Here is a 25,630-nt window from a genome sequence, read left to right as displayed (position 1 = left end):
TGTTTATATTACACTGGACCCTGTCCCTGTTTATATTACACTGGACCCTGTCCCTGTTTATATTACACTGGTCCCTCTCTCTCTTTATATTACACCAGACCTTGTCTCTGTTTATATTACACCAGACCCTGTCTCAGTTTATATTGCACAAGACCCTGCCTCTGTTTGTGTAGCACTAGACCCTGTACCTGATTACATTACATTACACTGCACCCTGTCTCTGTTTATATTGCACTGGTCCCTGTCTGTGTTTCCATTATGCTGGACCCTGTCTCTGTTTATATTACACTAGACCGTATATTTGTTTATATTGCACCACACCCTGTCCCTGTTTCTATTACACTGGAACCTGTCTCTGTTTCTATTACACTGGAACCTGTCCCTGTTTATTTTACACTGCACCCTGTCCCTGTTTACCTTACACTGGACCCTGTCCCTGTTTATATTAAACTGGACCCTGTCTCTGTTTATATTACACCGGACCCTGTCCCTGTTTATATTACACCGGACCCTGTACCTGTTTATATGACACCGGACCCTGTCTCTGTTGATATTACACCGGACCGTGTCCCTGTTTATTTTACACTGGAACCTGTCACTTTATATTACACTTGACCTTGTCCCTGTTTATATTACACCGGACCCTGTCCCTGTTTATATGACACCGGACCCTGTACCTGTTTATATGACACCGGACCCTGTCTCTGTTTATATTACACCGGACCCTGTCCCTGTTTATATTGCACTGGACCCTGTCCCTCTATATATTACACCGGACCCTGTCCCTGTTTATATTACACCGGACCCTGTCCCTGTTTATATTACACCGGACCCTGTCCCTGTTTATATTACACCGGACCCTGTCCCTGTTTATATTACACCGGACCCTGTCCCTGTTTATATTACTCCGGACCCTGTCCCTCTTTATATTACACCTGACCCTGTCCCTGTTTATATTACACCGGACCCTCTCCCTGTTTATATTACACCGGACCCTGTCTCTGTTTATATTAGACCGGTCCCTGTCTCTGTTGATATTGATACCTCCCACGCCCAGCTCCTGCTTCCTCCCGACCCGACTCCAGCTTCCCACCCCCCGCCTCCGGACCGGACCGAATCCGACACCCGCTCCCCCCACCGCCCCCCAGCCACTGGACTGGACCCGACTCCAGCTTCCCCCCGGACCCGACCCGAAACCGACCCGACTCCCGCTTCACACCCCGCCCCCGGACTGGACCCGACACCGACCCGACTCCCTCTTTCCCCCCCCCCAGCCCCCGGACTGGACCCGACCTGATCTCCCTCCCCCCGACCGAACCTCCCTCCCTCCCACCACCCCCCCGAGCTACGCTCCCCCCGACCCGACCCCACGCCACCTACCGATAAATCTGGTGCTGGGGACGGGACCTGCCCGAAGTCTTGGGCCCTGCCCGAAGTCTCTGGCCCAGCCGGGCCCGGCCTGTTCAACCTCACTCCCCCTTCTCCTTTTCCCCACCCCATCTCCTTTTTTCCCCCCCATCTCCTTTCCCTCCCCCCCATCTCCTTTCCCCCCCCCCATCTCCTTTCCCCCCCCCATCTCCTTTCCCCCCCCCCATTCTCTTTTCCCCCCCCCATCTCTTTTCCCCCCCCATCTCCTTCCCCCCCCCATCTCCTTCCCCCCTCCCATCTCCTTCCCCCCCCCCATCTCCTTCTCCCCCCCCATCTCCTTCCCCTCCCCCATCTCCTTCCCCCCCCCCATCTCCTTCCCCCCCCCCCATCTCCTTCCCCCCCCCCCCATCTCCTCCCCCCCCCCCCATCTCCTTCCCCCCCCCCCATCTCCTTCCCCCCCCCCATCTCCTTCCCCCCCCCCCCATCTCCTTCCCCCCCCCCCCCCATCTCCTTCCCCCCCCCCCCCCCATCTCCTTCCCCCCAAGCCCCCATTTCCGGTCCCGCTCCCGCTTTATGTTCCGAGCGTCCCGGTCCCGCTTCATGTCACGAGCGTCCCGGTCCCGCTTCATGTGACGAGCGTCCCGGTCCCGCTTCATGTGACGAGCGTCCCGGTCCCGCTTCATGTCACGAGCGTCCCGGTCCCGCTTCATGTCACGAGCGTCCCGGTCCCGCTTCATGTCACGAGCGTCCCGGTCCCGCTTCATGTCACGAGCGTCCCGGTCCCGCTTCATGTTACGAGCGTCCCGGTCCCGCTTCATGTTACGAGCGTCCCGGTCCCGCTTCATGTTACGAGCGTCCCGGTCCCGCTTCATGTTACGAGCGTCCCGGTCCCGCTTCATGTTACGAGCGTCCCGGTCCCGCTTCATGTTACGAGCGTCCCGGTCCCGCTTCATGTTACGAGCGTCCCGGTCCCGCTTCATGTTACGAGCGTCCCGGTCCCGCTTCATGTTACGAGCGTCCCGGTCCCGCTTCATGTTACGAGCGTCCCGGTCCCGCTTCATGTTACGAGCGTCCCGGTCCCGCTTCATGTTACGAGCGTCCCGGTCCCGCTTCATGTTACGAGCGTCCCGGTCCCGCTTCATGTTACGAGCGTCCCGGTCCCGCTTCATGTTACGAGCGTCCCGGTCCCGCTTCATGTTACGAGCGTCCCGGTCCCGCTTCATGTTACGAGCGTCCCGGTCCCGCTTCATGTTACGAGCGTCCCGGTCCCGCTTCATGTTACGAGCGTCCCGGTCCCGCTTCATGTTACGAGCGTCCCGGTCCCGCTTCATGTTACGAGCGTCCCGGTCCCGCTTCATGTTACGAGCGTCCCGGTCCCGCTTCATGTTACGAGCGTCCCGGTCCCGCTTCATGTTACGAGCGTCCCGGTCCCGCTTCATGTTACGAGCGTCCCGGTCCCGCTTCATGTTACGAGCGTCCCGGTCCCGCTTCATGTTACGAGCGTCCCGGTCCCGCTTCATGTTACGAGCGTCCCGGTCCCGCTTCATGTTACGAGCGTCCCGGTCCCGCTTCATGTTACGAGCGTCCCGGTCCCGCTTCATGTTACGAGCGTCCCGGTCCCGCTTCATGTTACGAGCGTCCCGGTCCCGCTTCATGTTACGAGCGTCCCGGTCCCGCTTCATGTTACGAGCGTCCCGGTCCCGCTTCATGTTACGAGCGTCCCGGTCCCGCTTCATGTTACGAGCGTCCCGGTCCCGCTTCATGTTACGAGCGTCCCGGTCCCGCTTCATGTTACGAGCGTCCCGGTCCCGCTTCATGTTACGAGCGTCCCGGTCCCGCTTCATGTTACGAGCGTCCCGGTCCCGCTTCATGTTACGAGCGTCCCGGTCCCGCTTCATGTTACGAGCGTCCCGGTCCCGCTTCATGTTACGAGCGTCCCGGTCCCGCTTCATGTTACGAGCGTCCCGGTCCCGCTTCATGTTACGAGCGTCCCGGTCCCGCTTCATGTTACGAGCGTCCCGGTCCCGCTTCATGTTACGAGCGTCCCGGTCCCGCTTCATGTTACGAGCGTCCCGGTCCCGCTTCATGTTACGAGCGTCCCGGTCCCGCTTCATGTTACGAGCGTCCCGGTCCCGGTCCACGTTACGAGCGTCCCGGTCCCGGTCCACGTTCCGCTGGGCCCTGTCCCGGTCCACGTTCCGCTGGGCCCTGTCCCGGTCCACGTTCCGCTGGGCCCTGTCCCGGTCCACGTTCCGCTGGGCCCTGTCCCGGTCCACGTTCCGCTGGGCCCTGTCCCGGTCCACGTTCCGCTGGGCCCTGTCCCGGTCCACGTTCCGCTGGGCCCTGTCCCGGTCCACGTTCCGCTGGGCCCTGTCCCGGTCCACGTTCCGCTGGGCCCTGTCCCGGTCCACGTTCCGCTGGGCCCTGTCCCGGTCCACGTTCCGCTGGGCCCTGTCCCGGTCCACGTTCCGCTGGGCCCTGTCCCGGTCCACGTTCCGCTGGGCCCTGTCCCGGTCCACGTTCCGCTGGGCCCTGTCCCGGTCCACGTTCCGCTGGGCCCTGTCCCGGTCCACGTTCCGCTGGGCCCTGTCCCGGTCCACGTTCCGCTGGGCCCTGTCCCGGTCCACGTTCCGCTGGGCCCTGTCCCGGTCCACGTTCCGCTGGGCCCTGTCCCGGTCCACGTTCCGCTGGGCCCTGTCCCGGTCCACGTTCCGCTGGGCCCTGTCCCGGTCCACGTTCCGCTGGGCCCTGTCCCGGTCCACGTTCCGCTGGGCCCTGTCCCGGTCCACGTTCCGCTGGGCCCTGTCCCGGTCCACGTTCCGCTGGGCCCTGTCCCGGTCCACGTTCCGCTGGGCCCTGTCCCGGTCCACGTTCCGCTGGGCCCTGTCCCGGTCCACGTTCCGCTGGGCCCTGTCCCGGTCCACGTTCCGCTGGGCCCTGTCCCGGTCCACGTTCCGCTGGGCCCTGTCCCGGTCCACGTTCCGCTGGGCCCTGTCCCGGTCCACGTTCCGCTGGGCCCTGTCCCGGTCCACGTTCCGCTGGGCCCTGTCCCGGTCCACGTTCCGCTGGGCCCTGTCCCGGTCCACGTTCCGCTGGGCCCTGTCCCGGTCCACGTTCCGCTGGGCCCTGTCCCGGTCCACGTTCCGCTGGGCCCTGTCCCGGTCCACGTTCCGCTGGGCCCTGTCCCGGTCCACGTTCCGCTGGGCCCTGTCCCGGTCCACGTTCCGCTGGGCCCTGTCCCGGTCCACGTTCCGCTGGGCCCTGTCCCGGTCCACGTTCCGCTGGGCCCTGTCCCGGTCCACGTTCCGCTGGGCCCTGTCCCGGTCCACGTTCCGCTGGGCCCTGTCCCGGTCCACGTTCCGCTGGGCCCTGTCCCGGTCCACGTTCCGCTGGGCCCTGTCCCGGTCCACGTTCCGCTGGGCCCTGTCCCGGTCCACGTTCCGCTGGGCCCTGTCCCGGTCCACGTTCCGCTGGGCCCTGTCCCGGTCCACGTTCCGCTGGGCCCTGTCCCGGTCCACGTTCCGCTGGGCCCTGTCCCGGTCCACGTTCCGCTGGGCCCTGCCCCGGTCCACGTTCCGCTGGGCCCTGCCCCGGTCCACGTTCCGCTGGGCCCTGCCCCGGTCCACGTTCCGCTGGGCCCTGCCCCGGTCCACGTTCCGCTGGGCCCTGCCCCGGTCCACGTTCCGCTGGGCCCTGCCCCGGTCCTCGTTCCGCTGGGCCCTGCCCCGGTCCTCGTTCCGCTGGGCCCTGCCCCGGTCCACGTTCCGCTGGGCCCTGCCCCGGTCCACGTTCCGCTGGGCCCTGCCCCGGTCCACGTTCCGCTGGGCCCTGCCCCGGTCCACGTTCCGCTGGGCCCTGCCCCGGTCCACGTTCCGCTGGGCCCTGCCCCGGTCCACGTTCCGCTGGGCCCTGCCCCGGTCCACGTTCCGCTGGGCCCTGCCCCGGTCCACGTTCCGCTGGGCCCTGCCCCGGTCCACGTTCCGCTGGGCCCTGCCCCGGTCCACGTTCCGCTGGGCCCTGCCCCGGTCCACGTTCCGCTGGGCCCTGCCCCGGTCCACGTTCCGCTGGGCCCTGCCCCGGTCCACGTTCCGCTGGGCCCTGCCCCGGTCCACGTTCCGCTGGGCCCTGCCCCGGTCCACGTTCCGCTGGGCCCTGCCCCGGTCCACGTTCCGCTGGGCCCTGCCCCGGTCCACGTTCCGCTGGGCCCTGCCCCGGTCCACGTTCCGCTGGGCCCTGCCCCGGTCCACGTTCCGCTGGGCCCTGCCCCGGTCCACGTTAGACAAGACACTCTCTCAGTTTATATAGCACTGGACCCTGTCTCTGTTTACATTACACTGAACATTGCCTATGTATAAATTACCCTAGACCCTGTCCTTGTTTTTATGACACTCGTCTCTGCTGTTTTACACTGGATCCTGGCCCTGTTTATATTACACTGGGCCCTGTCGCTGTTTAGATTAAACTGGACCCTGTCTCTGTTTATATTAAATGAGTCTCTGCTTGTAATACACTAGACCTTGTGTCTGTTTATATTACGGTAGACCCTGTATCTGTTTATATTACGCTGGACCCTGTTCCGTTTGTATTACACTAGACCCTGTCTCTGTTTATATTACGCTAGACCATGTCTCTTTATATTGCACTACACCGTGTCACTGGTGATGGTGCACTAGACCCTGTCCCCACTTATATAGCATTAGATGCTATCTCTTTATATTACACCAAATCCTTTCTCTGTTTATGGTACAAAAGATTCTGTCTCTGTTTATATTACACTGGACCCTGTCTCTGTTTATATTACACAGGACCCTGTCTCTGTTTATATTACACTGGACCCTGTCTCTGTTTATATTACACTAGACCCTGTCCCTGTTTGTATTACTCTGGACCCTGTCTCTCTTTATATTACAGTAGACGCTGTCCCATAGAAACATAGAAAATAGGTGCAGGAGTAGGCCTTTCGGCCCTTCGAGCCAGCACTGCCATTCAATGAGTTCATGGCTGAACATGCAACCTCAGTACCCCATTCCTGCTTTCTCGCCATACCCCTTGATCCTCCGAGTAGTAAGGACTACATTTAACTCCTTTTTGAATATATTAAGTGAATTGGCCTCAACAACTTTCTGTGGTAAAGAATTCCACAGGTTCACCACTCTCTGGGTGAAGAAGTTTCTCCTCATCTCGGTCCTAAATGGCTTACCCCTTATCCTTAGACTGTGACCCCTGGTTCTGGACTTCCCCAACATTGGGAACATTCTTCCTGCATCTAACCTGTTGCAACCCGTCAGAATTTTAAACGTTTCTATGAGATCCCCTCTCATTCTTCTGAACTCCAGTGAATACAAGCCCAGTTGATCCAGTCTTTCTTGATATGTCAGTCCCGCCATCCCGAGAATCAGTCTGGTGAACCTTCGCTGCACTCCCTCAATAGCAAGAATGTCCTTCCTCAAGTTAGGAGACCAAAACTGTACACAATACTCCAGGTGTGGCCTCACCAAGGCCCTGCACAACTGTAGCAACACCTCCCTGCCCCTGTACTCAAATCCCCTCCCCATGAAGGCCAACATGCCATTTGCTTTCTTAACTGCCTGCTGTACCTGCATGCCAACCTTCAATGACTGATGTACCATGACACCCAGGTCTCGTTGCACCTTCCCTTTTCCTAATCTGTCACCATTCAGATAATAGTCTGTCTCTCTGTTTTTACCACCAAAGTGGATAACCTCACATTTATCCACATTATACTTCATCTGCCATGCATTTGCCCACTCACCTAACCTATCCAAGTCACTCTGCAGCCTCATAGCATCCTCCTCGCTGCTCACACTGTCACCCAACTTAGTGTCATCTGCAAATTTGGAGATACTACATTTAATCCCCTCGTCCAAATCATTAATGTACAATGTAAACAGCTGGGGCCCCAGCACAGAACTTTGCGGTACCCCACTAGTCAATGCCTACCATTCTGAAAAGTACCCATTTACTCCTACTCTTTGCTTCCTGTCTGCCAACCAATTCTCAATCCACGTCAGCACACTACTCCCAATCCCATGTGCTTTAACTTTGCACATTAATCTCTTGTGTGGGACCTTGTCGAAAGCCTTCTGAAAGTCCAAATATACCACATCAACTGGTTCTCCCTTGTTCACTCTACTGGAAACATCCTCAGAAAATTCCAGAAGATTTGTCAAGCATGATTTCCCTTTCACAAATCCATGCTGACTTGGACCTATCATGTCACCTCTTTCCAAATGCGCTGCTATGACATCCTTAATAATTGATCCCATCATTTTACCCACTACTGATGTCAGGCTGACCGGTCTATAATTCCCTGATTTCTCTCTCCCTCCTTTCTTTAAAAAGTGGGGTTCCATTGGCTACCCTCCACTCCATAGGAACTGATCCAGAGTCTATGGAATGTTGGAAAATGACTGTCAATGCATCCGTTATTTCCAAGGCCACCTCCTTAATACTCTGGGATGCAGTACATCAGGCCCTGGGGATTTATCAGCCTTCAATCCCATCAATTAGCTCAACACAATTTCCCGACTAATAAGGATTTCCCTCAGTTCCTCCTTCTTAACTGGACCCTCTGACCCCTTTTATATCCGGAAGGTTGTTTGTGTCCTACAAGTGAATACCGAACCAAAGTACTTGTTCAATTGGTCTGCCATTTCTTTGTTCCCCATTAGGACTTCCCCTGATTCTGACTGCAGGGGACCTACGTTTGTCTTTACTAACCTTTTTCTCTTTACATATCTATAGAAACTTTTGCAGTCCATATTAATGTTCCCTGCAAGCTTTCTGTTTATATTACACTAGACGCTGTCCCTGTTTATATTACGCTAGACGCTGTCCCTGTTTATCTTACGCTAGACGCTGTCCATGTTTAAATTACGCCAGACGCTGTCCCTGTTTGTTACACTAGACCCTGTCTCTGTTTATATTTCACTAGACCCTGTCTCTGTTTATATTACACTAGACCCTGTCTCTGTTTATATTACACTAAATTCTATCCCTGTTTACATTAGACAGTGTAATATCAACATAGACAGGGCCCGGTGCGATATAAACATAGACAGGGCCCGGTGCGATATAAACAGAGACGGGGCCCGGTGCGATATAAACAGAGACGGGGCCCGGTGCGATATAACCAGAGACGGGGCCCGGTGCGATATAACCAGAGACGGGGCCCGGTGCGATATAACCAGAGACGGGGCCCGGTGCGATATAACCAGGGACGGGGCCCGGTGCGATATAAACAGGGACGGGGCCCGGTGCGATATAACCAGAGACGGGGCCCGGTGCGATATAACCAGAGACGGGGCCCGGTGCGATATAACCAGAGACGGGGCCCGGTGCGATATAACCAGGGACGGGGCCCGGTGCGATATAACCAGGGACGGGGCCCGGTGCGATATAAACAGGGACGGGGCCCGGTGCGATATAACCAGAGACGGGGCCCGGTGCGATATAACCAGAGACGGGGCCCGGTGCGATATAACCAGAGACGGGGCCCGGTGCGATATAACCAGAGACGGGGCCCGGTGCGATATAACCAGAGACGAGGCCCGGTGCGATATAACCAGAGACGGGGCCCGGTGCGATATAACCAGAGACGGGGCCCGGTGCGATATAACCAGGGACGGGGCCCGGTGCGATATAACCAGGGACGGGTCCCGGTGCGATATAAACAGGGACGGGGCCCGGTGCGATATAAACAGGGACGGGGCCCGGTGCGATATAAACAGGGACGGGGCCCGGTGCGATATAAACAGGGACGGGGCCCGGTGCGATATAACCAGAGACGGGGCCCGGTGCGATATAACCAGGGACGGGGCCCGGTGCGATATAAACAGAGACGGGGCCCGGTGCGATATAAACAGAGACGGGGCCCGGTGCGATATAAACAGAGACGAGGCCCGGTGCGATATAACCAGAGACGGGGCCCGGTGCGATATAACCAGAGACGGGGCCCGGTGCGATATAACCAGAGACGGGGCCCGGTGCGATATAACCAGAGACGGGGCCCGGTGCGATATAACCAGAGACGGGGCCCGGTGCGATATAACCAGAGACGGGGCCCGGTGCGATATAACCAGAGACGGGGCCCGGTGCGATATAACCAGGGACGGGGCCCGGTGCGATATAACCAGGGACGGGGCCCGGTGCGATATAAACAGGGACGGGGCCCGGTGCGATATAACCAGAGACGGGGCCCGGTGCGATATAACCAGAGACGGGGCCCGGTGCGATATAACCAGAGACGGGGCCCGGTGCGATATAAACAGAGATGGGGCCCGGTGCGACGGGGCCCGGTGCGATATAAACAGAGGCGGGGCCCGGTGCGATATAAACAGAGACGGGGCCCGGTGCGATATAAACAGAGACGAGGCCCGGTGCGATATAACCAGAGACGGGGCCCGGTGCGATATAACCAGAGACGGGGCCCGGTGCGATATAACCAGAGACGGGGCCCGGTGCGATATAACCAGAGACGGGGCCCGGTGCGATATAACCAGAGACGGGGCCCGGTGCGATATAAACAGAGACGGGGCCCGGTGCGACGGGGCCCGGTGCGATATAAACAGAGGCGGGGCCCGGTGCGATATAAACAGAGACGGGGCCCGGTGCGATATAAACAGAGACGAGGCCCGGTGCGATATAACCAGAGACGGGGCCCGGTGCGATATAACCAGAGACGGGGCCCGGTGCGATATAACCAGAGACGGGGCCCGGTGCGATATAACCAGAGACGGGGCCCGGTGCGATATAACCAGAGACGGGGCCCGGTGCGATATAAACAGAGACGGGGCCCGGTGCGACGGGGCCCGGTGCGATATAAACAGAGGCGGGGCCCGGTGCGATATAAACAGAGACGGGGCCCGGTGCGATATAAACAGAGACGAGGCCCGGTGCGATATAACCAGAGACGGGGCCCGGTGCGATATAACCAGAGACGGGGCCCGGTGCGATATAACCAGAGACGGGGCCCGGTGCGATATAACCAGAGACGAGGCCCGGTGCGATATAACCAGAGACGGGGCCCGGTGCGATATAACCAGAGACGGGGCCCGGTGCGATATAACCAGGGACGGGGCCCGGTGCGATATAACCAGGGACGGGTCCCGGTGCGATATAAACAGGGACGGGGCCCGGTGCGATATAAACAGGGACGGGGCCCGGTGCGATATAAACAGGGACGGGGCCCGGTGCGATATAACCAGAGACGGGGCCCGGTGCGATATAACCAGGGACGGGGCCCGGTGCGATATAACCAGGGACGGGGCCCGGTGCGATATAAACAGGGACGGGGCCCGGTGCGATATAAACAGGGACGGGGCCCGGTGCGATATAAACAGGGACAGGGTCTGGTGTTTACAGTACATCGGACCCTGTCTCGATTTATATTACACTCAACCCTGTTTATATTACACTCGACCCTGGCACTGTTTATAGTACACTAGACCCTGTCCCTGCTTACATAGTACTAGATGCAGTCAGTTTATATTGAACTGTACCTGTCACTGTTTATATTACACTAGATCCTTTCTCTGTTTATGGTACTAAAGATTCTGTCTCTGTTTATATTACGCTAGACGCTGTCACTGTTTATATTACGCTAGACGCTGTCCCTGTTCATATTACGGTAGACGCTATCCCTGTTTAAATTACGCCAGATGCTGTTCCTGTTTATATTGCACCAGACCCTGTCTCTGTTTATATTACACCGGACCCTATCCCTGTTTATATTACACCGCACCCTGTCCTGTTTATATTGCACCAGATCCTGTCCCTGTTTATATTACACCGGACCCTATCTCTGTTTATATTACACTAGACCCTGCCCCTGTTTATATTACACTGGGCCCTGTCCCTGTTTATATTACGCTAGACGCTGTCCCTGTTTATATTACGGTAGACGCTGTCCTTGTTTAAATTACGGCAGATGCTGTTCCTGTTTATATTGCATTAGACCATGTCTCTGTTTATATTGCACTAGACCCTGTCTCTGTTTATGTTACACTGGACCCTATCCCTGTTTATATTACACTGGGCCCTGTCTCTGTTTAAATTACACTAGACCCTGTCTGTTTACATTACACTAGACCCTGTCTGTTTACATTACACTAGACCCTGTCTCTGTTTATATTACACTAGATCCTGTCTCTGTTTACATTACACTAGACCCTGTCCCTGTTTATATTACACTAGACCCTGTCCTTGTTTATATTACACTAGACACTGTCTCTGTTTATATTACACTAGACACTGTCTCTGTTTATATTACACTAGACCCTGTCTCTGTTTACATTACACTGGACCCTGTCCTTGTTTATATTACACTGGACCCTGTCTCTGTTTATATTACACTAGTCCCTGTCCCTGTTTATAATACACTAGACCCTGTCCCTGTTTATAATACACTAGACCCTGTCCCTGTTTATAATACACGAGACCCTGTCCCTGTTTATATTACACTAGACCCTGTCTCTGTTTATATTACACTAGACCTTGTCCCTGTTTACATTACTCTCGACCCTGTCGGTTTACATTACACTAGACTTTGTCGGTTTACATTACACTGTTGATTTCTGGATTCTTTTCCTTCAATCTGGTTCACTGAAATCACTGAGTCGAATACCGATTGTGCTTTAAACAAAGCAAGCCTTTTTTTAAAAAGCAAATCCCGATCGGGGACCTTATCAGACAGAAGGAATGCAACTCTGATAGATCGCACTCACTTCCTACGGACAAAGTGACGTTACATTGTAAAGGGACGATGGTTATACATTTTCGGTAAAAGATAACAAGATACAATTAGAGTGACATCCTAGTTCAGCCTAGCCTCTTTGATCCCTCTTTCCCTTTGTCCACTCATAAGCCGACCTAAGTATGATCTTATTTTAAACAAAGACCTTCTGTTAATGTTTCAGGTTAATAACATGATCTAATAAGACCTTGAGGTTTTTTGCAAGCTGTGGGTTTTTTTTCAAGCTGTGTTGGTATTGTAACATTTTGCAGTCTCGAGTCTGAGATTTTCATGGCTATTCCTCCATGAATTCTTTGTTAGCTTATACTGTCCATATATAATTCCAACGTTCTCAACTTCTCAACTTTAATGTCTGTCTACATTTAATATCCAGTTCACTTCACTGTCTTTATTGCTTATACATTTTCACATATCCACATTCCCCCCTTTTATCATTCCATGAGAACACTTAGGATCATTCTAGGAGTATCGCATTCATCCGTTCACACTCTATTTCCTGAATCATATTGTTGTTATTGTCGAATATTCTTTAGTTCGTTGGATCATAACCCGGGAGCCCTTGACCACAAGAGGGTTTGCTAATCTTGCCATCATGACTTTACCACAAAGGTTAAAGCAACCAATAATCAAGCAACAGGTAATTATTATTACGATGAGAATAATTGCTCCATGCATTAGATACGATCCCCAAGATCCACCTAACAGCCAATCAAACCAGCCTACTCCTTCTGCAGGGGTGGATAACTTCTTTACCTCCCTTCTTATGTGATCAACGAGATTGATTATGTTTTCTGAATTATCGGGGATGGAAGTGCAACATTCAGATCCTATCAGGGCACACGTTCCCCCTTTCTCAGCTAACAGGTAATCGAGGGCCATTCGGTTTTGTAATGCTACAGTCCTTATTGCTACCATTTCAGCTGTGATGTCCTCCAGAGCTTCAGCAGTATTGTTAGCTATCTGTTCCAATATCATCTCGAGGTTCTGTACTTCATCCATGAGACGTCCTATCCCGATTGGGAACATCATGACCCCAAAGAACTTGTCGGCGGGGGTGATGGCTTGCTTGTATCGGCTCGAGGCATGTGCTTCCGCCAGGGTACGTACTTGCTGCACAAATGGCGCCACATATCCCAGATAACAGGACCCTGTCCATCTTCCGGGTCCCAGGACTGGGCCCACAAACCTCCACCTGTTTTATTCGGAAGGTGAGAGAGGATGGTGACTCGTGCACCTGTGGTGATGTTGAGACTGTTTGGGCATTTGCTGTACCCTATGATATGTCCCTTGTTACTGGTGTCATTTCGGGTTTGACATATGTCCCCGGTTGGCCTCCCAATCCCCGAGGTATTGGTCAGGGCTAAGAATGGGGGTTCCTTTCCACGGTCGTAGGTTGGTTGGTACCATCCCTGGAACGTCTGACTAATGGGGTCTCCAGCACTCTCCCACTTGGTGACCTCCACGTGGTCGTTCATGTGGTCACGGTATGATACTCCTCCTGATCTCCGTGATCCCTCTTTTGACCCGCCTTTCCTCTCTCGTATTTGTATTGGCACCCCTCCTCTCGTGATAGTTTGGCTCTGAATCCATCTGACAGTCTCAGTTAGGGTTAGTGGAATGCGGCGCAAAGGAATTCCCCCTTTGGAATGTATAGGGAAATGTATAGGGAATGTGAACACACCCAACATCTAGAAAAGTTCCCATTTTGCACATAAATATAAGACATGTACAAAAAGGTGTTTACATGGAGCTCTCGTCTCTGTCTCCCCTCCCATGCGCCGAAATTGTCATATTATACAGACTGTGGCATACAGACACAGTTTCATCTTATGGCTCAGGATTCAGATAAATAGTCCAATTATTTTGCTGATTAAAAGAGTTTGGTTCTCCCGTCTCTCTTCTCAGGTCACCGTCGGTGTAGCTGGCTGTCTATCACTACGGGTAAAAGTTCAAACTGGTCTCCTCGGGACCCATGTTCCAATTAGGATGCCAATGGTCTTGTTCAGCTGTGGAGAAGAGGAAATCTGGAACAGAAACAGGAATTATAATAACCAGTGAAATAGGTTCGTTAGAGGGTGGTGAGCAGGTGAACCCAGGCACTTTTCCCCTCAACCTTGGCTGCAGTGGGGGTAGCGAGTAACACTTGAAAAGGCCCCTCCCATCGTGGCTGTAATACCTTCCGAATCCATTTCTTAATCAGGACATACTTCTCTGGTACCACGAGGGACGATTCGGGTAAAACTGGGAGGTCGAGGTGAGCGCCTCGAACCTGGTTGTGAGCTAGTTGCAGAGCCTGAGTCAGAGAAAGAACATAGGGTGGTCATCAGTCGAGCTGAGATACCATATCTAGGAACAATTTCCCTCATTAACACCTTAACAACAGTTTGAGCCTTATTGTCCAGGGTAGGGTAGGCTTCAATCCATCTGCTAAACACATCATCTATTACTAATACATATTTGTAACACTGAACTTTTTGCAATTCAATGTAGTCCAACTGAAATGTCTCAAAGGGACCTTTGGGTCGGGGCATTTTACCCCAATCACAGGGGACTCCCTTCCCTGGATTAGAGCGCCTGGAGTCTAGGGTGCCACCAAGTAGCCAAAAGTGTGTCACTCGTGGTCCTTGCTCCACAATGAGTAGCAAAATGCATACATTCAATAACCCATAGAGCCAACTCGTCAGACATGAAAGTCTGTTCCGCGGGAGTGGTCCAGAGTTTAGAAACATTGTCATAAATACATCCATAATTTTTTCACAACAGTTTTCCTTTTTTCAGAAGCGTCCTCCTGTGCTTTAATAACATCTTGGATGGTTGGCATTGGTTTTTCCGAGGCTAACTTATCTTTCGCAGGATTTTTAGTCTGACTCATTTTGGGCACTACCATCTGTTGGTCACGAGAGGCCTGTTTAGCCTCTTTGTCAGCACAGTGGTTCCCTATATCAACCGGGGATTTTCCGGTGGTGTGGGCGGTACATTTAACAATGGCAATGTGCTTGGGGAGCATGAGGGCTTACAACAAATCAGATACTAGTTGCTTATGGGATATCTCATTCCCCTGTGAGGTTAGGAATCCCCTATTTTTCCATAATTGTCCGAAATCATGGGCCACCCCAAAGGCATATCTAGAGTCGGTATAGATATTGACTTTGAGGTCTTTGGCCAAGATACAGGCTCGGGTGAGGGCGAATAGTTCAGCTTGTTGGACAGAATAGGCAGTTTCAAAGGTGGCAGATTCCAAGACCTGATTCTCCTGGTTCACGATGGCGTATCCTGAGATTCGTGTACCTTCTGGATTAATAGAAGAATTTCCGTCAATATACATAATACAGTCTGGATCTTCCATTGGTACATCAACTAAATCTTCCCTGACTGATGTGGCCTCTTGAATTAAAGATAAACAATCATGACTGAGTTCTTCCTCATCTTGGGGTGGCTCAGTAAGAAAACAGGCCGGATTAAATGCAGCACAGTGCCGAAAGGTCAGCTTAGGATTGTTTAGTAAGTAGATCTCATGTCTGCTTTGCCTGGCCATGGTAAGGTGTTGAGTCTGCAGTTGGCCCAGGAGGGCAGCTACGGAGTGAGAGGTGTACACAACAATATCTTGCTGGAGGGTGATGTTGGCAGCGGATTGAAGGCTATTGTAGATGCCGGTTAATATTTGAACGCATACAGGGAGTCCCAAGGCAACGGGGTCTATTTTGGAAGAGTAGTCGGCAACAGACCTATTATCCCTGTGTTTCTGAGTTAACACAGCAGTAGCACAGTCTTTCAGGATTGTACAATACAGTTGAAAGGGCCGGTCATCGAGGGGCCGGCCCAAAGCCGGAATTTGCAGCAGGGCTGTCTTTAGTTCCTTAAAGGCTTGGATGTCTGCGGTTTCTATTTCAAAGCTGCCTTACTTATTTGTATATGGGGTGAGGTGCTTAGTCATCAGGGCAACATTAGGGATCCAGGATCTGCAGTAATTGATCATCCCCAACCACTGTCGCATTTGTTTAGCCGTGCTAGGGACTGGAAACTGGCAAATTGGTTCAACTCGGCTAGCCTCCAAAGCTCGGTGGATACTCGGTATTGCCTGTGATTTAAGTGGGTACTGTCGGATAGAGGGCCAGTCCACATTTGCAAATCCCGGCTGGTAGGGTCAGCCTCGTCTATAGCCTGGCGCACCATAACTCCCAAATCTTTAGCGTGGTGGGGAGGTAATACTTCATGAGTAATATGTGGTGCCACCGTTGGGGGCTGTCCATTTCCACAAAATCTGCCTTCCCTTCTGGTCCAGTCACTCTAGCCCTTAATAGAATTTCCTTCACTTCCCCTTCGTGATCCTGACAAAAGTTCTGCAGGTCCTGATTCTTTCCACTGGGATCGTATGCTAGGGTCACGTGATAGGGTGCCTGCGGCAGGTCCAGAGACCACCACTGAGGGGTTCTAGTGGTATAATACTGCCGCTTAAGGGTTCCCTGTTTTACAATAATCCCATCATCTCCACACTCCAAATGCAACTGGAAATTGCAGAGGAGGTCTCTAGCCATCAAGTTACAGTCCAGATTGGTTGTGATAACAAATCGATGTTCCACCGATTCTTCCTGATAACCCATTTTAACCGGTTCTGACACCGGGAATGTCGATACTTGTTCCAGGAATCATGACAGTCCCTGTGTTTCAGTGAAGGCGGGGAGTTTAAGCTTTGATTGTACAGAAGACATGAAGGCTCCCATATCTATCAAGAAGGGTTGCCACTCATTCTGAATTTTTAACAATATCATCGGTTCGTCATCCGGGCAGGATCCCTGCACAATCAAGCTGCGTAGTCAATACGAATCGGGGGACGGTTGGCCAAAGGGGTTGTTCTGTGAGAAGTTAGTGTAAGATCCCCATCCTCTTGCCCCCCTCCTCTTCTTCCTCCTTCCTTTTTCGTGCTGACGGGAGGGACAATTTCTATTCCAATGTCCTTGCCCACAAATAAAGCATCCATCTCGTCTTTCCCAGCCCCGACCTCTTCCCATACCAGGCCGGGGACAGTAGGGTGGTCCGTAATTAGCAGGGCCCTGGGCCATTTGGGTGTTTGATATAACCGTATCCCTGTTTATCCACCCAACTCTGCATGCAACACTGCGGTTCCATCTGATATCCCCTTGGGTCGGGTTTTGGTCCTTCCACCCGAGGCGGCTCTTCCTTTCTAGTCACGTATTCAGTCTTGACCCGGGTTGGGGGCGCACCTCCCCCCTCTCCTTTCTTTTCCTTCCAATAATACTTAACCGCCCTTTCCATCTGGGCTTTACTGTTATCTGCCCAATTCATATTATTTGTCCGGATAGCGTGAGCAATCGAATAGGGCAGGCACTGAAGAAGATAGCGCAGAATTGAGGAGAATCCTCTCCTGCCCTGAAGGCATTATCTCCTGATTGACTTCCGTATATTTCAATAAATCTTTCCATGAATTCATCGGCAGTTTCTTCTCGTTTGGGTTTAGTTTCTAATACTGCGGCCATACTGATGGGCTTCTGAAGGGTCGTGGTGAGAGCATTAAAGATAGCATTTAGGCGATCCTGGACATCGTTAGGGTGAGCAACCAACAATGCATCATGAGTAGCATGTCCCAGGTGAGTTAGAAATCGGGCATGCTCAGTTGGGCTCAGGGTTTGCTTTACCAGGGCCCACAGGTCCCTTGATTCTGCATTATATCCATGCATGTCGAGGTCACTCCGTGAAATCGGAGGTCAGGGTTAAGTTGGGTTTGTGGATCCCTTTCAGCTTATTTATCTTAGCCTTTTAACTCTTCAATTTGTTTTGTTTGAGTATCTATTTCTTTATTGTATCAGGCAAGTATTATTACATAAGCTAGTTCTGTTTTTATTTTTATTCTGACTATCGCACCATTCCTCTGTTAGGTGAGTCTTTTTCTATTAAGAAATCCAAATTGATAATGTTCAGTATGAAACGGCTGTCAATGGAAAGGGTTAACTCCTTTACAGGTTTGTAAGGAGACCTGATGTCATTACGTGACTTCACATAACCATCTGAAAAAAAAATATTTTCATCAGGAAAGGCAGCATTTGATTAAACTCCAATATTTTTTAACTTCTTATTCAAGTACTTGCCAAAGATATTTTTTTAATTGATTTAAAACGAGACCACACATTTTTAATAGCTATCTGTTTATTGAAATTCAATTTCGTCATCAGCTTCGGTCAATGCAAAGCCAACCATTTTAACTATATAGTCTATCGATACCTTTCTCAGAGGTCCCAGTGGAACTCTGAGTACATTTCTCGTGCGTGCACTCTTTCTTTAAGACGTCTACGGTTTTTAATATGTCCTCCTTCTGTCAATGAAAGCCCTAATTTAATGGAGTTTTTCTGCCAACACGACAGGAGTGATGCATTTTTTTTTAGGACTGCAATGGAACTTTTCTCATAATTTAAAATCTCAGAACATTTTTTTTTCCAGCACCTATTTAGTACGTTACGTCTTTTTTTTCCATAACTAGAGGGAAGTCTGGCACGTAGGCTGTGGACTGCTTTTCGTTATATCAATTGTTCCAGCCTCAAGGTCGTGTTATACTATTTCTTCTAAACTGCAGATTTAATGTAATATTTTTTTTTGAATCCTTTTGAATCCATCTCAGTTGTTTTGCTGTGCCTTCTCTGAATATCTCAAAATCCTGATTCAAACTTTGTGATGTAATCAATCATTGCATGTTTTCTTTCGACAAGTAAGTGAGCATGTCAAATCCTTTTTTAACCACCGGGACCATGTATTTTTTTCTTTTTTTTTACTCAACAAACCTATCCTTTGTGCATTTCCTGGCTCCGTAACTTATCATCCGAATGTACGTAATTCAATAAGGCTCACACTCTTAAACTTCCCACATACAGGACAACACTACGAAGGGTTAAAAAAACTTTCATTCTGTTTGAAAAAGTGGGTGGAGCTAAAACAAACCACAACTCCCAGGCTTTCTTTTCCAAAGAAAAATCACATAAGCATTTCTCATTTAAAACAGATGTTCATAAGAGTCTCTCTTCTTTCCTATTAATTGTTTAGGCCGGCTCTATTTTTGGATCCATGACATTTCAGGGAATTCGTAGTTTTATCTAAATTACCCATCCTGTGTCGCCGCACGTTGGATCAGGGTCCTAATTAGTCCTGATTGTCTCCACGTCGCCCGTGGTGGTTTCAGTTATCTTACCCAGAGCCTAGGCGGACCAAGTGATATACAAGATCGATGCCGAACCTGGCGTAAGTACAATTTAAAATTTACACAGTCCCACGTAGTCCCGCGGCTTAATTTTACGTAATTACCTAACCTCCGCGTTTCCCTACGCGGTTCGCGCGATTCTCTCTCTCCGCATTGCTGCGCGGTTTGACTTGGGCCTCGAACCCACACAGACACTGGGCCTCGAACCCAGGCAGACTTGCCTATTCTAACCTATCTTTCCGAGTCGCCGCTTGGTTTGCGTCACCGCGCAATTTCCCTATCTCTATCCCTATTCTAAGTTTGAAAGGTATTCACCAGATTGTCCTCGATCTCGTTCAGACACTACCTGAGAACCAGCGAGCGGCTAAACTTTCCTCAGACTTTTGAAACCGGGGGAAACTGGAGCAGTATTGAAAGTATACTTACTCCAGTGGCCACTTTCCCCTCGTCTCGTCCAAGGCAAGTCTGGCTCTTAATTCGCAAGTTTTCGGCAGTCGTCCGTTGAGATCCCACTTCTGACACCAAATGTTGATTTCTGGATTCTTTTCCTTCAATCTGATTCAGTGAAATCACTGAGTCGAATACCGATTGTGCTTTAAACAAAGCAAGCTTTTTTTTAAAAAGCAAATCCCGATCGGGGACCTTATCAGACAGAAGGAATGCAACTCTGATAGACCGCACTCACTTCCGACGGACAAAGTGACGTTACATTGTAAAGGGACGATGGTTATACATTTTCGGTCAAAGATAACAAGATACAATTAGAGTGACATCCTAGTTCAGCCTATCCTCTTTAATCCCTCTTTCCCTTTGTCCACTCATAAGCCGACCTAAGTATGGTCTTATTTTAAACAAAGACCTTCTTTTAATGTTTCAGGTTAATAACATGATCTAATAAGACCTTGAGGTTTTTTGCAAGCTGTGGGTTTTTTTTCAAGCTGGGTTAGTATTGTAACATTTTGCAGTCTCGAGTCTGAGATTTTCATGGCTATTCCACCATGAATTCTTTGTTAGCTTATACTGTCCATATATAATTCCCACGTTCTCTACTTCTCGATTTTAATGTCTGTATGCATTTAATATCCAGTTCACTTCACTGTCTTTATTGCTTATACATTTTCACATATCCACAACACTAGACCCTGTCGGTTTACATTACACTAGACCCTGTCGGTTAACATTACACTAGACCCTGTCGGTTTACATTACACTAGACCCTGTCCCTGTTTATATTATACTGGAACCTGTCCTTGTTTATATTGCACTAGACCCTGTCCCTGTTTATATTACATTAGACCCTGTCCCTGTTTATATTGCACTAGACCCTGTCCATGTTTATATTACACTAGACCCTGTCCCTGTTTATATTACACTAGACCCTGTCCCTGTTTATATTACACTAGACCCTGTCCCTGTTTATATTACACTAGACCCTATCTCTGTTTATATTGCACTAGACCCTATCTCTGCTTACGTTACACTAGACCCTATCTCTGTTTATATTACACTAGACCCTGTCGGTTTACATTGCATTAGATCCTGTCTCTGTTTATATTCCCGAGCCCCTATCTCTGTTTATGTTACACTAGAACATCTCACTTTATACTGCATTAGACATAGTCTCTTTTTTTGCACAAGACCCTGTCTCTCTTTAAATTACACTGAACCCTGTCCCTGTTTATATTACACGACTCCCCGGCCCTGTTTATATTACACGAGTCCTTGTCCCTGTTTGTATTACACCAGATACTGTCTCTTTATAATACACTAGATACTGTCTCTTTATATTACATTAGATACTGTCTCTTTATATTACACAAGATGCTGTCTCTTTATATTACATTACACCCTGTCATTGTTGATATTACACTGGACCATGTCTCTTTTTATATAACACTGGACCATGTCACTTTTTATATGACACTGGACCCTGTCTCTCTTTATATGACACTGGACCCTGTCCCTCTTTATATGACACTAGACCCTGTCCCTGTTTATATGACACTAGACCCTGTCCCTGTTTATATGACACTAGACCCTGTCCCTGTTTATATGACACTAGACCCTGTCCCTGTTTAAATGACACTAGACCCTGTCCCTGTTTAAATGACACTAGACCCTGTCCCTGTTTATATGACACTAGACCCTGTCCCTGTTTATATGACACTAGACCCTGTCTCTGGTTATATTACACTTGTCACTTGGGAATATTATTTGAATGGGAGAAATTACAACATGCTGCGGTGCAGAGGGACCTGGGGGTCCTTGTGCATGAACTCTTTTAGGAGTTAACAGAAAAACATTAAACCGTGCCCCCTCCTTGTGCATGAATCTCAAAAAGTTAGTTTGCAGGTGCAGCAGGTGATCAGGAAGGCGAATGGAATGTTGGCCTTCATTGCGAGAGGGATGGAGTACAAAAGCAGGGAGGTCCTGCTGCAACTGTACAGGGTATTGGTGAGGTCGCACCTGGAGTATTGCGTGCAGTTTTGGTCACCTTACTTAAGGAAGGATATACTAGCTTTGGAGGGGGAACAGAGACAATTCACTAGGCTGATTCCAGAGATGAGGGGGTTACCTTATGATGATAGATTGAGTAGACTGGGTCTTTATTCGTTGGAGTTCAGAAGGATGAGGGGTGATCTTATCGAAACATTTAAAATAATGAAAGGGATAGACAAGATAGAGGCAGAGAGGTTGTTTCCACTGGTCGGGGAGACTAGAACTAGGGGGTACAGCCTCAAAATACGGGGGAGCCAATTTAAAACTGAGTTGAGAAGGAATTTCTTCTCCCAGAGGGTTGTGAATCTGTGGAATTCTCTCCCAAGGAAGCAGTTGAGGCTAGCTCATTGAATGTATTCAAATCACAGATAGATAGATTTTTAACCAATAAGGGAATTAAGGGTTATGGGGAGCGGGCGGGTAAGTGGGGCTGAGTCCACGGCCAGATCGGTCATGGTCTTGTTGGATGGCGGAGCAGGCTCGATGGCCTACTCTTGTTCCTAATTTATATGTTCTTGTGTTTCTCTTTATTTTACACTGAACCCTGTCTTATGTTTATATTACACTGGACCCTGTCCCTGTTAATGAAGCACTAGACTGTGTCCCTGTTTATATTACACTAGACCGTGTCTCTGTTTATATTACACTAAACCGTGTCTCTGTTTATATTACACTAGATCCTGTCTCTGTTGATATTACACTAGATACTTTCTCTGTTTATATTACAGAAGACCCTGTCCCTGTTTATATTACTTTGGACCCTGTCCCTGGTTATATTGCACAGGATCCTGTCTCTGTTTGTATTACACTGAACACTGTCCATGTTTATATTACACTGGACCTTGTCTCTGTTCATATAAACAGGGACAGTGTTGAATGTAATATTACACTAGATGCTGTCCCTGTTTATTATCCTAGACCCTGTCTCTGTTTATATTACACTAGACTCTATCCCTGTTTACATTAGACGAGACGCTGTCTCAGTTTATATTGCACCACACCCTGTCCCTGTTTATATTACATTAGATGCTGTCACTGTTTATTTTACACTAGATCCTTACTCTGTTTATATTACACAGGACCCTGTCTCTGCTTATCTTACACTAGACCCCGTCTCTGTTTATATTACACTGGACATTGTCTATGTTTAAATTACCCTAGACCCTGTCCCTGTTTATATTTCACTAGTCTCTACTTGTATTACACTAGACCCTGGCCCTATTTATATTACATTAGACCCTGTACCTGGTTACATTACACTGCACCCTGTCTCTGTTTATATTACGCTGGACTCTGTCTCTGTTTATATTACACCCAACCGTGTCCCTATATATATTACACTAGATGCTGTCACTGTTTATATCACACTTGATCCTGACTCTGGTTATATTACACTGGGCCCTGTCTCTGTTTATATTACCCTAGGCACTGTCTCTGTTTATAGTGTCCCTGTTTATATTTCTCCAGACCCTGTCTCTGCTTATATTACACTGGGCCCTAAATCAGTTTATATAGCACTAGACCGTGTCTCTGTTTATATTACACTGGACTCTGTCACTGTTTATATTACTCTTGGCTCTGTCTCTGCTTATATTAGACTAGACGCTGTCGCTGTTTATATTGCCCCTGTTTATATTACACTAGACCCTGTCTCTGTTAATATTACACTACTCCCTGTCTCTGTGCATTATACTAGATGCTGACTCTGTTTATATGACACTAGTCTCTGTTTATATTGCACTAGACCCTGTCCCTGTTTATATTTCACTGGACACTAGACCCTGTCCCTGTTTATATTACACTAGACCCTGTCCCTGTTTATATTACACTAGACCCTGTCCCTGTTTATATTACACTAGACCCTGCCCCTGTTTATATTACATTAGACCCTGTCCCTGTTTATATTACACTAGACCCTGTCCCTGTTTATATTGCCCAAGAACCTATCTCTGTTTAGTATACTAGAGCCTGTCTCTGTTTATATTACAGTCGTCCCTGTCCTTGTTTATTACACTGGACCCGGGCCCTGTTTATATTACACTAGACCCTGTATCTGTTTATATTGCACTGGACGGTGTCTCCGTTTATATTGCACTCGACCCTGTCTCTCTCTATTATACTAGACCCTGTTTCTGTTAAAATTAAACTCAACCCTGTCCTTGTTTATATTACATTAGACACTGTCACTGTTTATATCACACTAGATCCTGACTCTGGTTGTATTACACTGGACCCTGTCTCTGTTTATATTACACTGGACCCTGTCTCTGTTTATATTGCACTGCTCTCTTCTCTGTTTATATAGCACTAGACCCTGTCTCTGTTTATAGTGTCCCAGTTTATATTTCTCCAGACCCTGTCTCTGCTTATATTACACCGGGCCCTGTATCAGTTTATATAGCATTAGACCCTGTCCCTGTTAATACATCACTGGACCCTGTCCCTGTTAATACATCACTGGACTCTGTCCCTGTTAATACATCACTGGACCCTGTCCCTGTTTATACATCACTGGACCCTGTCCCTGTTTATACATCACTGGACCCTGTCTCTGTTTATATTATGCTGGACCCTGTCTCTGTTTATATTACACTGGATCCTGTTTCATTTATATTTGTTTAGACCTTGTATCTGTTCATATTACACTAGACCCTGTCACTGTTTATATTGTCTCTGTTTATATAGCACCGGACCCTGTCTCTGTTTATATAGCACCAGACCCTGTCTCAGTTTATATCACACCAAACCCAATGTCTGTTTGTATTACACTATATCCTGTCCCTGTTTCTATTACACTAGATCCGGTCTCTGTTTATATTACCCAAGACCCTGTCTCTGTTTATATTATGCTAGACCCTGTCTGTTTATATTACGCTAGACCCTCCTATCTGTTTATATTACACTGGACCCTGTCTCTGTTAATATTACACTAGTCCCTGGCTCTGTTTATATTGCACTACACCTTGGCTCTGTTTATATTGCACTAGACCCTGTCTCTGTTTACATAGCACTGGACCCTGTCTCTGTTTATAGTGTCCCTGTTTATATTGCTCCAGACCCTGTCTCAGTTTATATTACGCTAGACCCTGTCTCTGTTTATATTATACTAGAAGCTGTCGCTGTTTATATTGTCCCTGTTTATATTACAGCAGAAACTGTCGCTATTTATGTTACACTCGACCCTGTCCCTGTTGATATTGCACTCGACCCCGTCCCTGTTGATATTGCACTCGACCCTGTCCCTGTTTATATTACCCGAGACCCTGTCCCTGTTTATATTACCGAAGGCCCTGTCTCTGTTTATTTAGCACTAGACCCTGTCTGTTTATATAGCACTACTCCCTGTCTCATAGAAACATAGAAAATAGGTGCAGGAGTAGGCCGTTCGGCCCTTCGAGCCTGCAGCACCATTCAATAAGATCATGGCTGATCATTCCCTCAGTACCCATTTTCTGCTTTCTCTCCATACCCCTTGATCCGTTTAGCCATAAGGACACTATCTAACTCACTCTTGAATATTTCCAATGAACTGGCATCAACAATTCTCTGTGGTAGGAAATTCCACAGGTTAACAACTCACTTAGTGAAGAAATTTCTCCTCATCTCTGTTCTAAATGGCCTACCCCTTATCCGAAGACTGTGTCCCCTGGTTCTGGACTTCCCCATAAGAACAAAAGAATTAGGAACAGGAGTAAGCCATCTAGCCCCTCGAGCCTGCTCCGCCATTCAAAAAGATCATAGCTGATCTGGCCGTGGACTCAGCTCCACTTACCCGCCCGCTCCCC

The 25,630-nt window shown here is 49.7% G+C and overlaps 1 protein-coding gene across 2 annotated transcripts in view; it reads left to right on the top strand.

The window, feature by feature from the left end:
- Positions 1-25,630, top strand: part of LOC139229892 (zinc finger protein 391-like) — a 78,943-nt gene that overhangs the window by 33,015 nt on the left and 20,298 nt on the right. The window contains exon 2 of one of the 2 annotated variants that reach the window (XM_070861526.1): positions 19,193-19,387. The gene's annotated coding sequence lies outside the window, so the exon portion shown is untranslated. Of the gene's footprint in view, positions 1-12,746; positions 12,780-19,192; positions 19,388-25,630 lie in introns of those variants that run through there. The other variant, XM_070861527.1, reaches the window with a different exon arrangement.

This window comes from Pristiophorus japonicus, chromosome 19, assembly GCF_044704955.1.
Source record: "Pristiophorus japonicus isolate sPriJap1 chromosome 19, sPriJap1.hap1, whole genome shotgun sequence".
NCBI classification, from domain to species: Eukaryota; Metazoa; Chordata; class Chondrichthyes; family Pristiophoridae; genus Pristiophorus; species Pristiophorus japonicus.
This window is presented reverse-complemented; position numbering and strand designations above follow the sequence as displayed.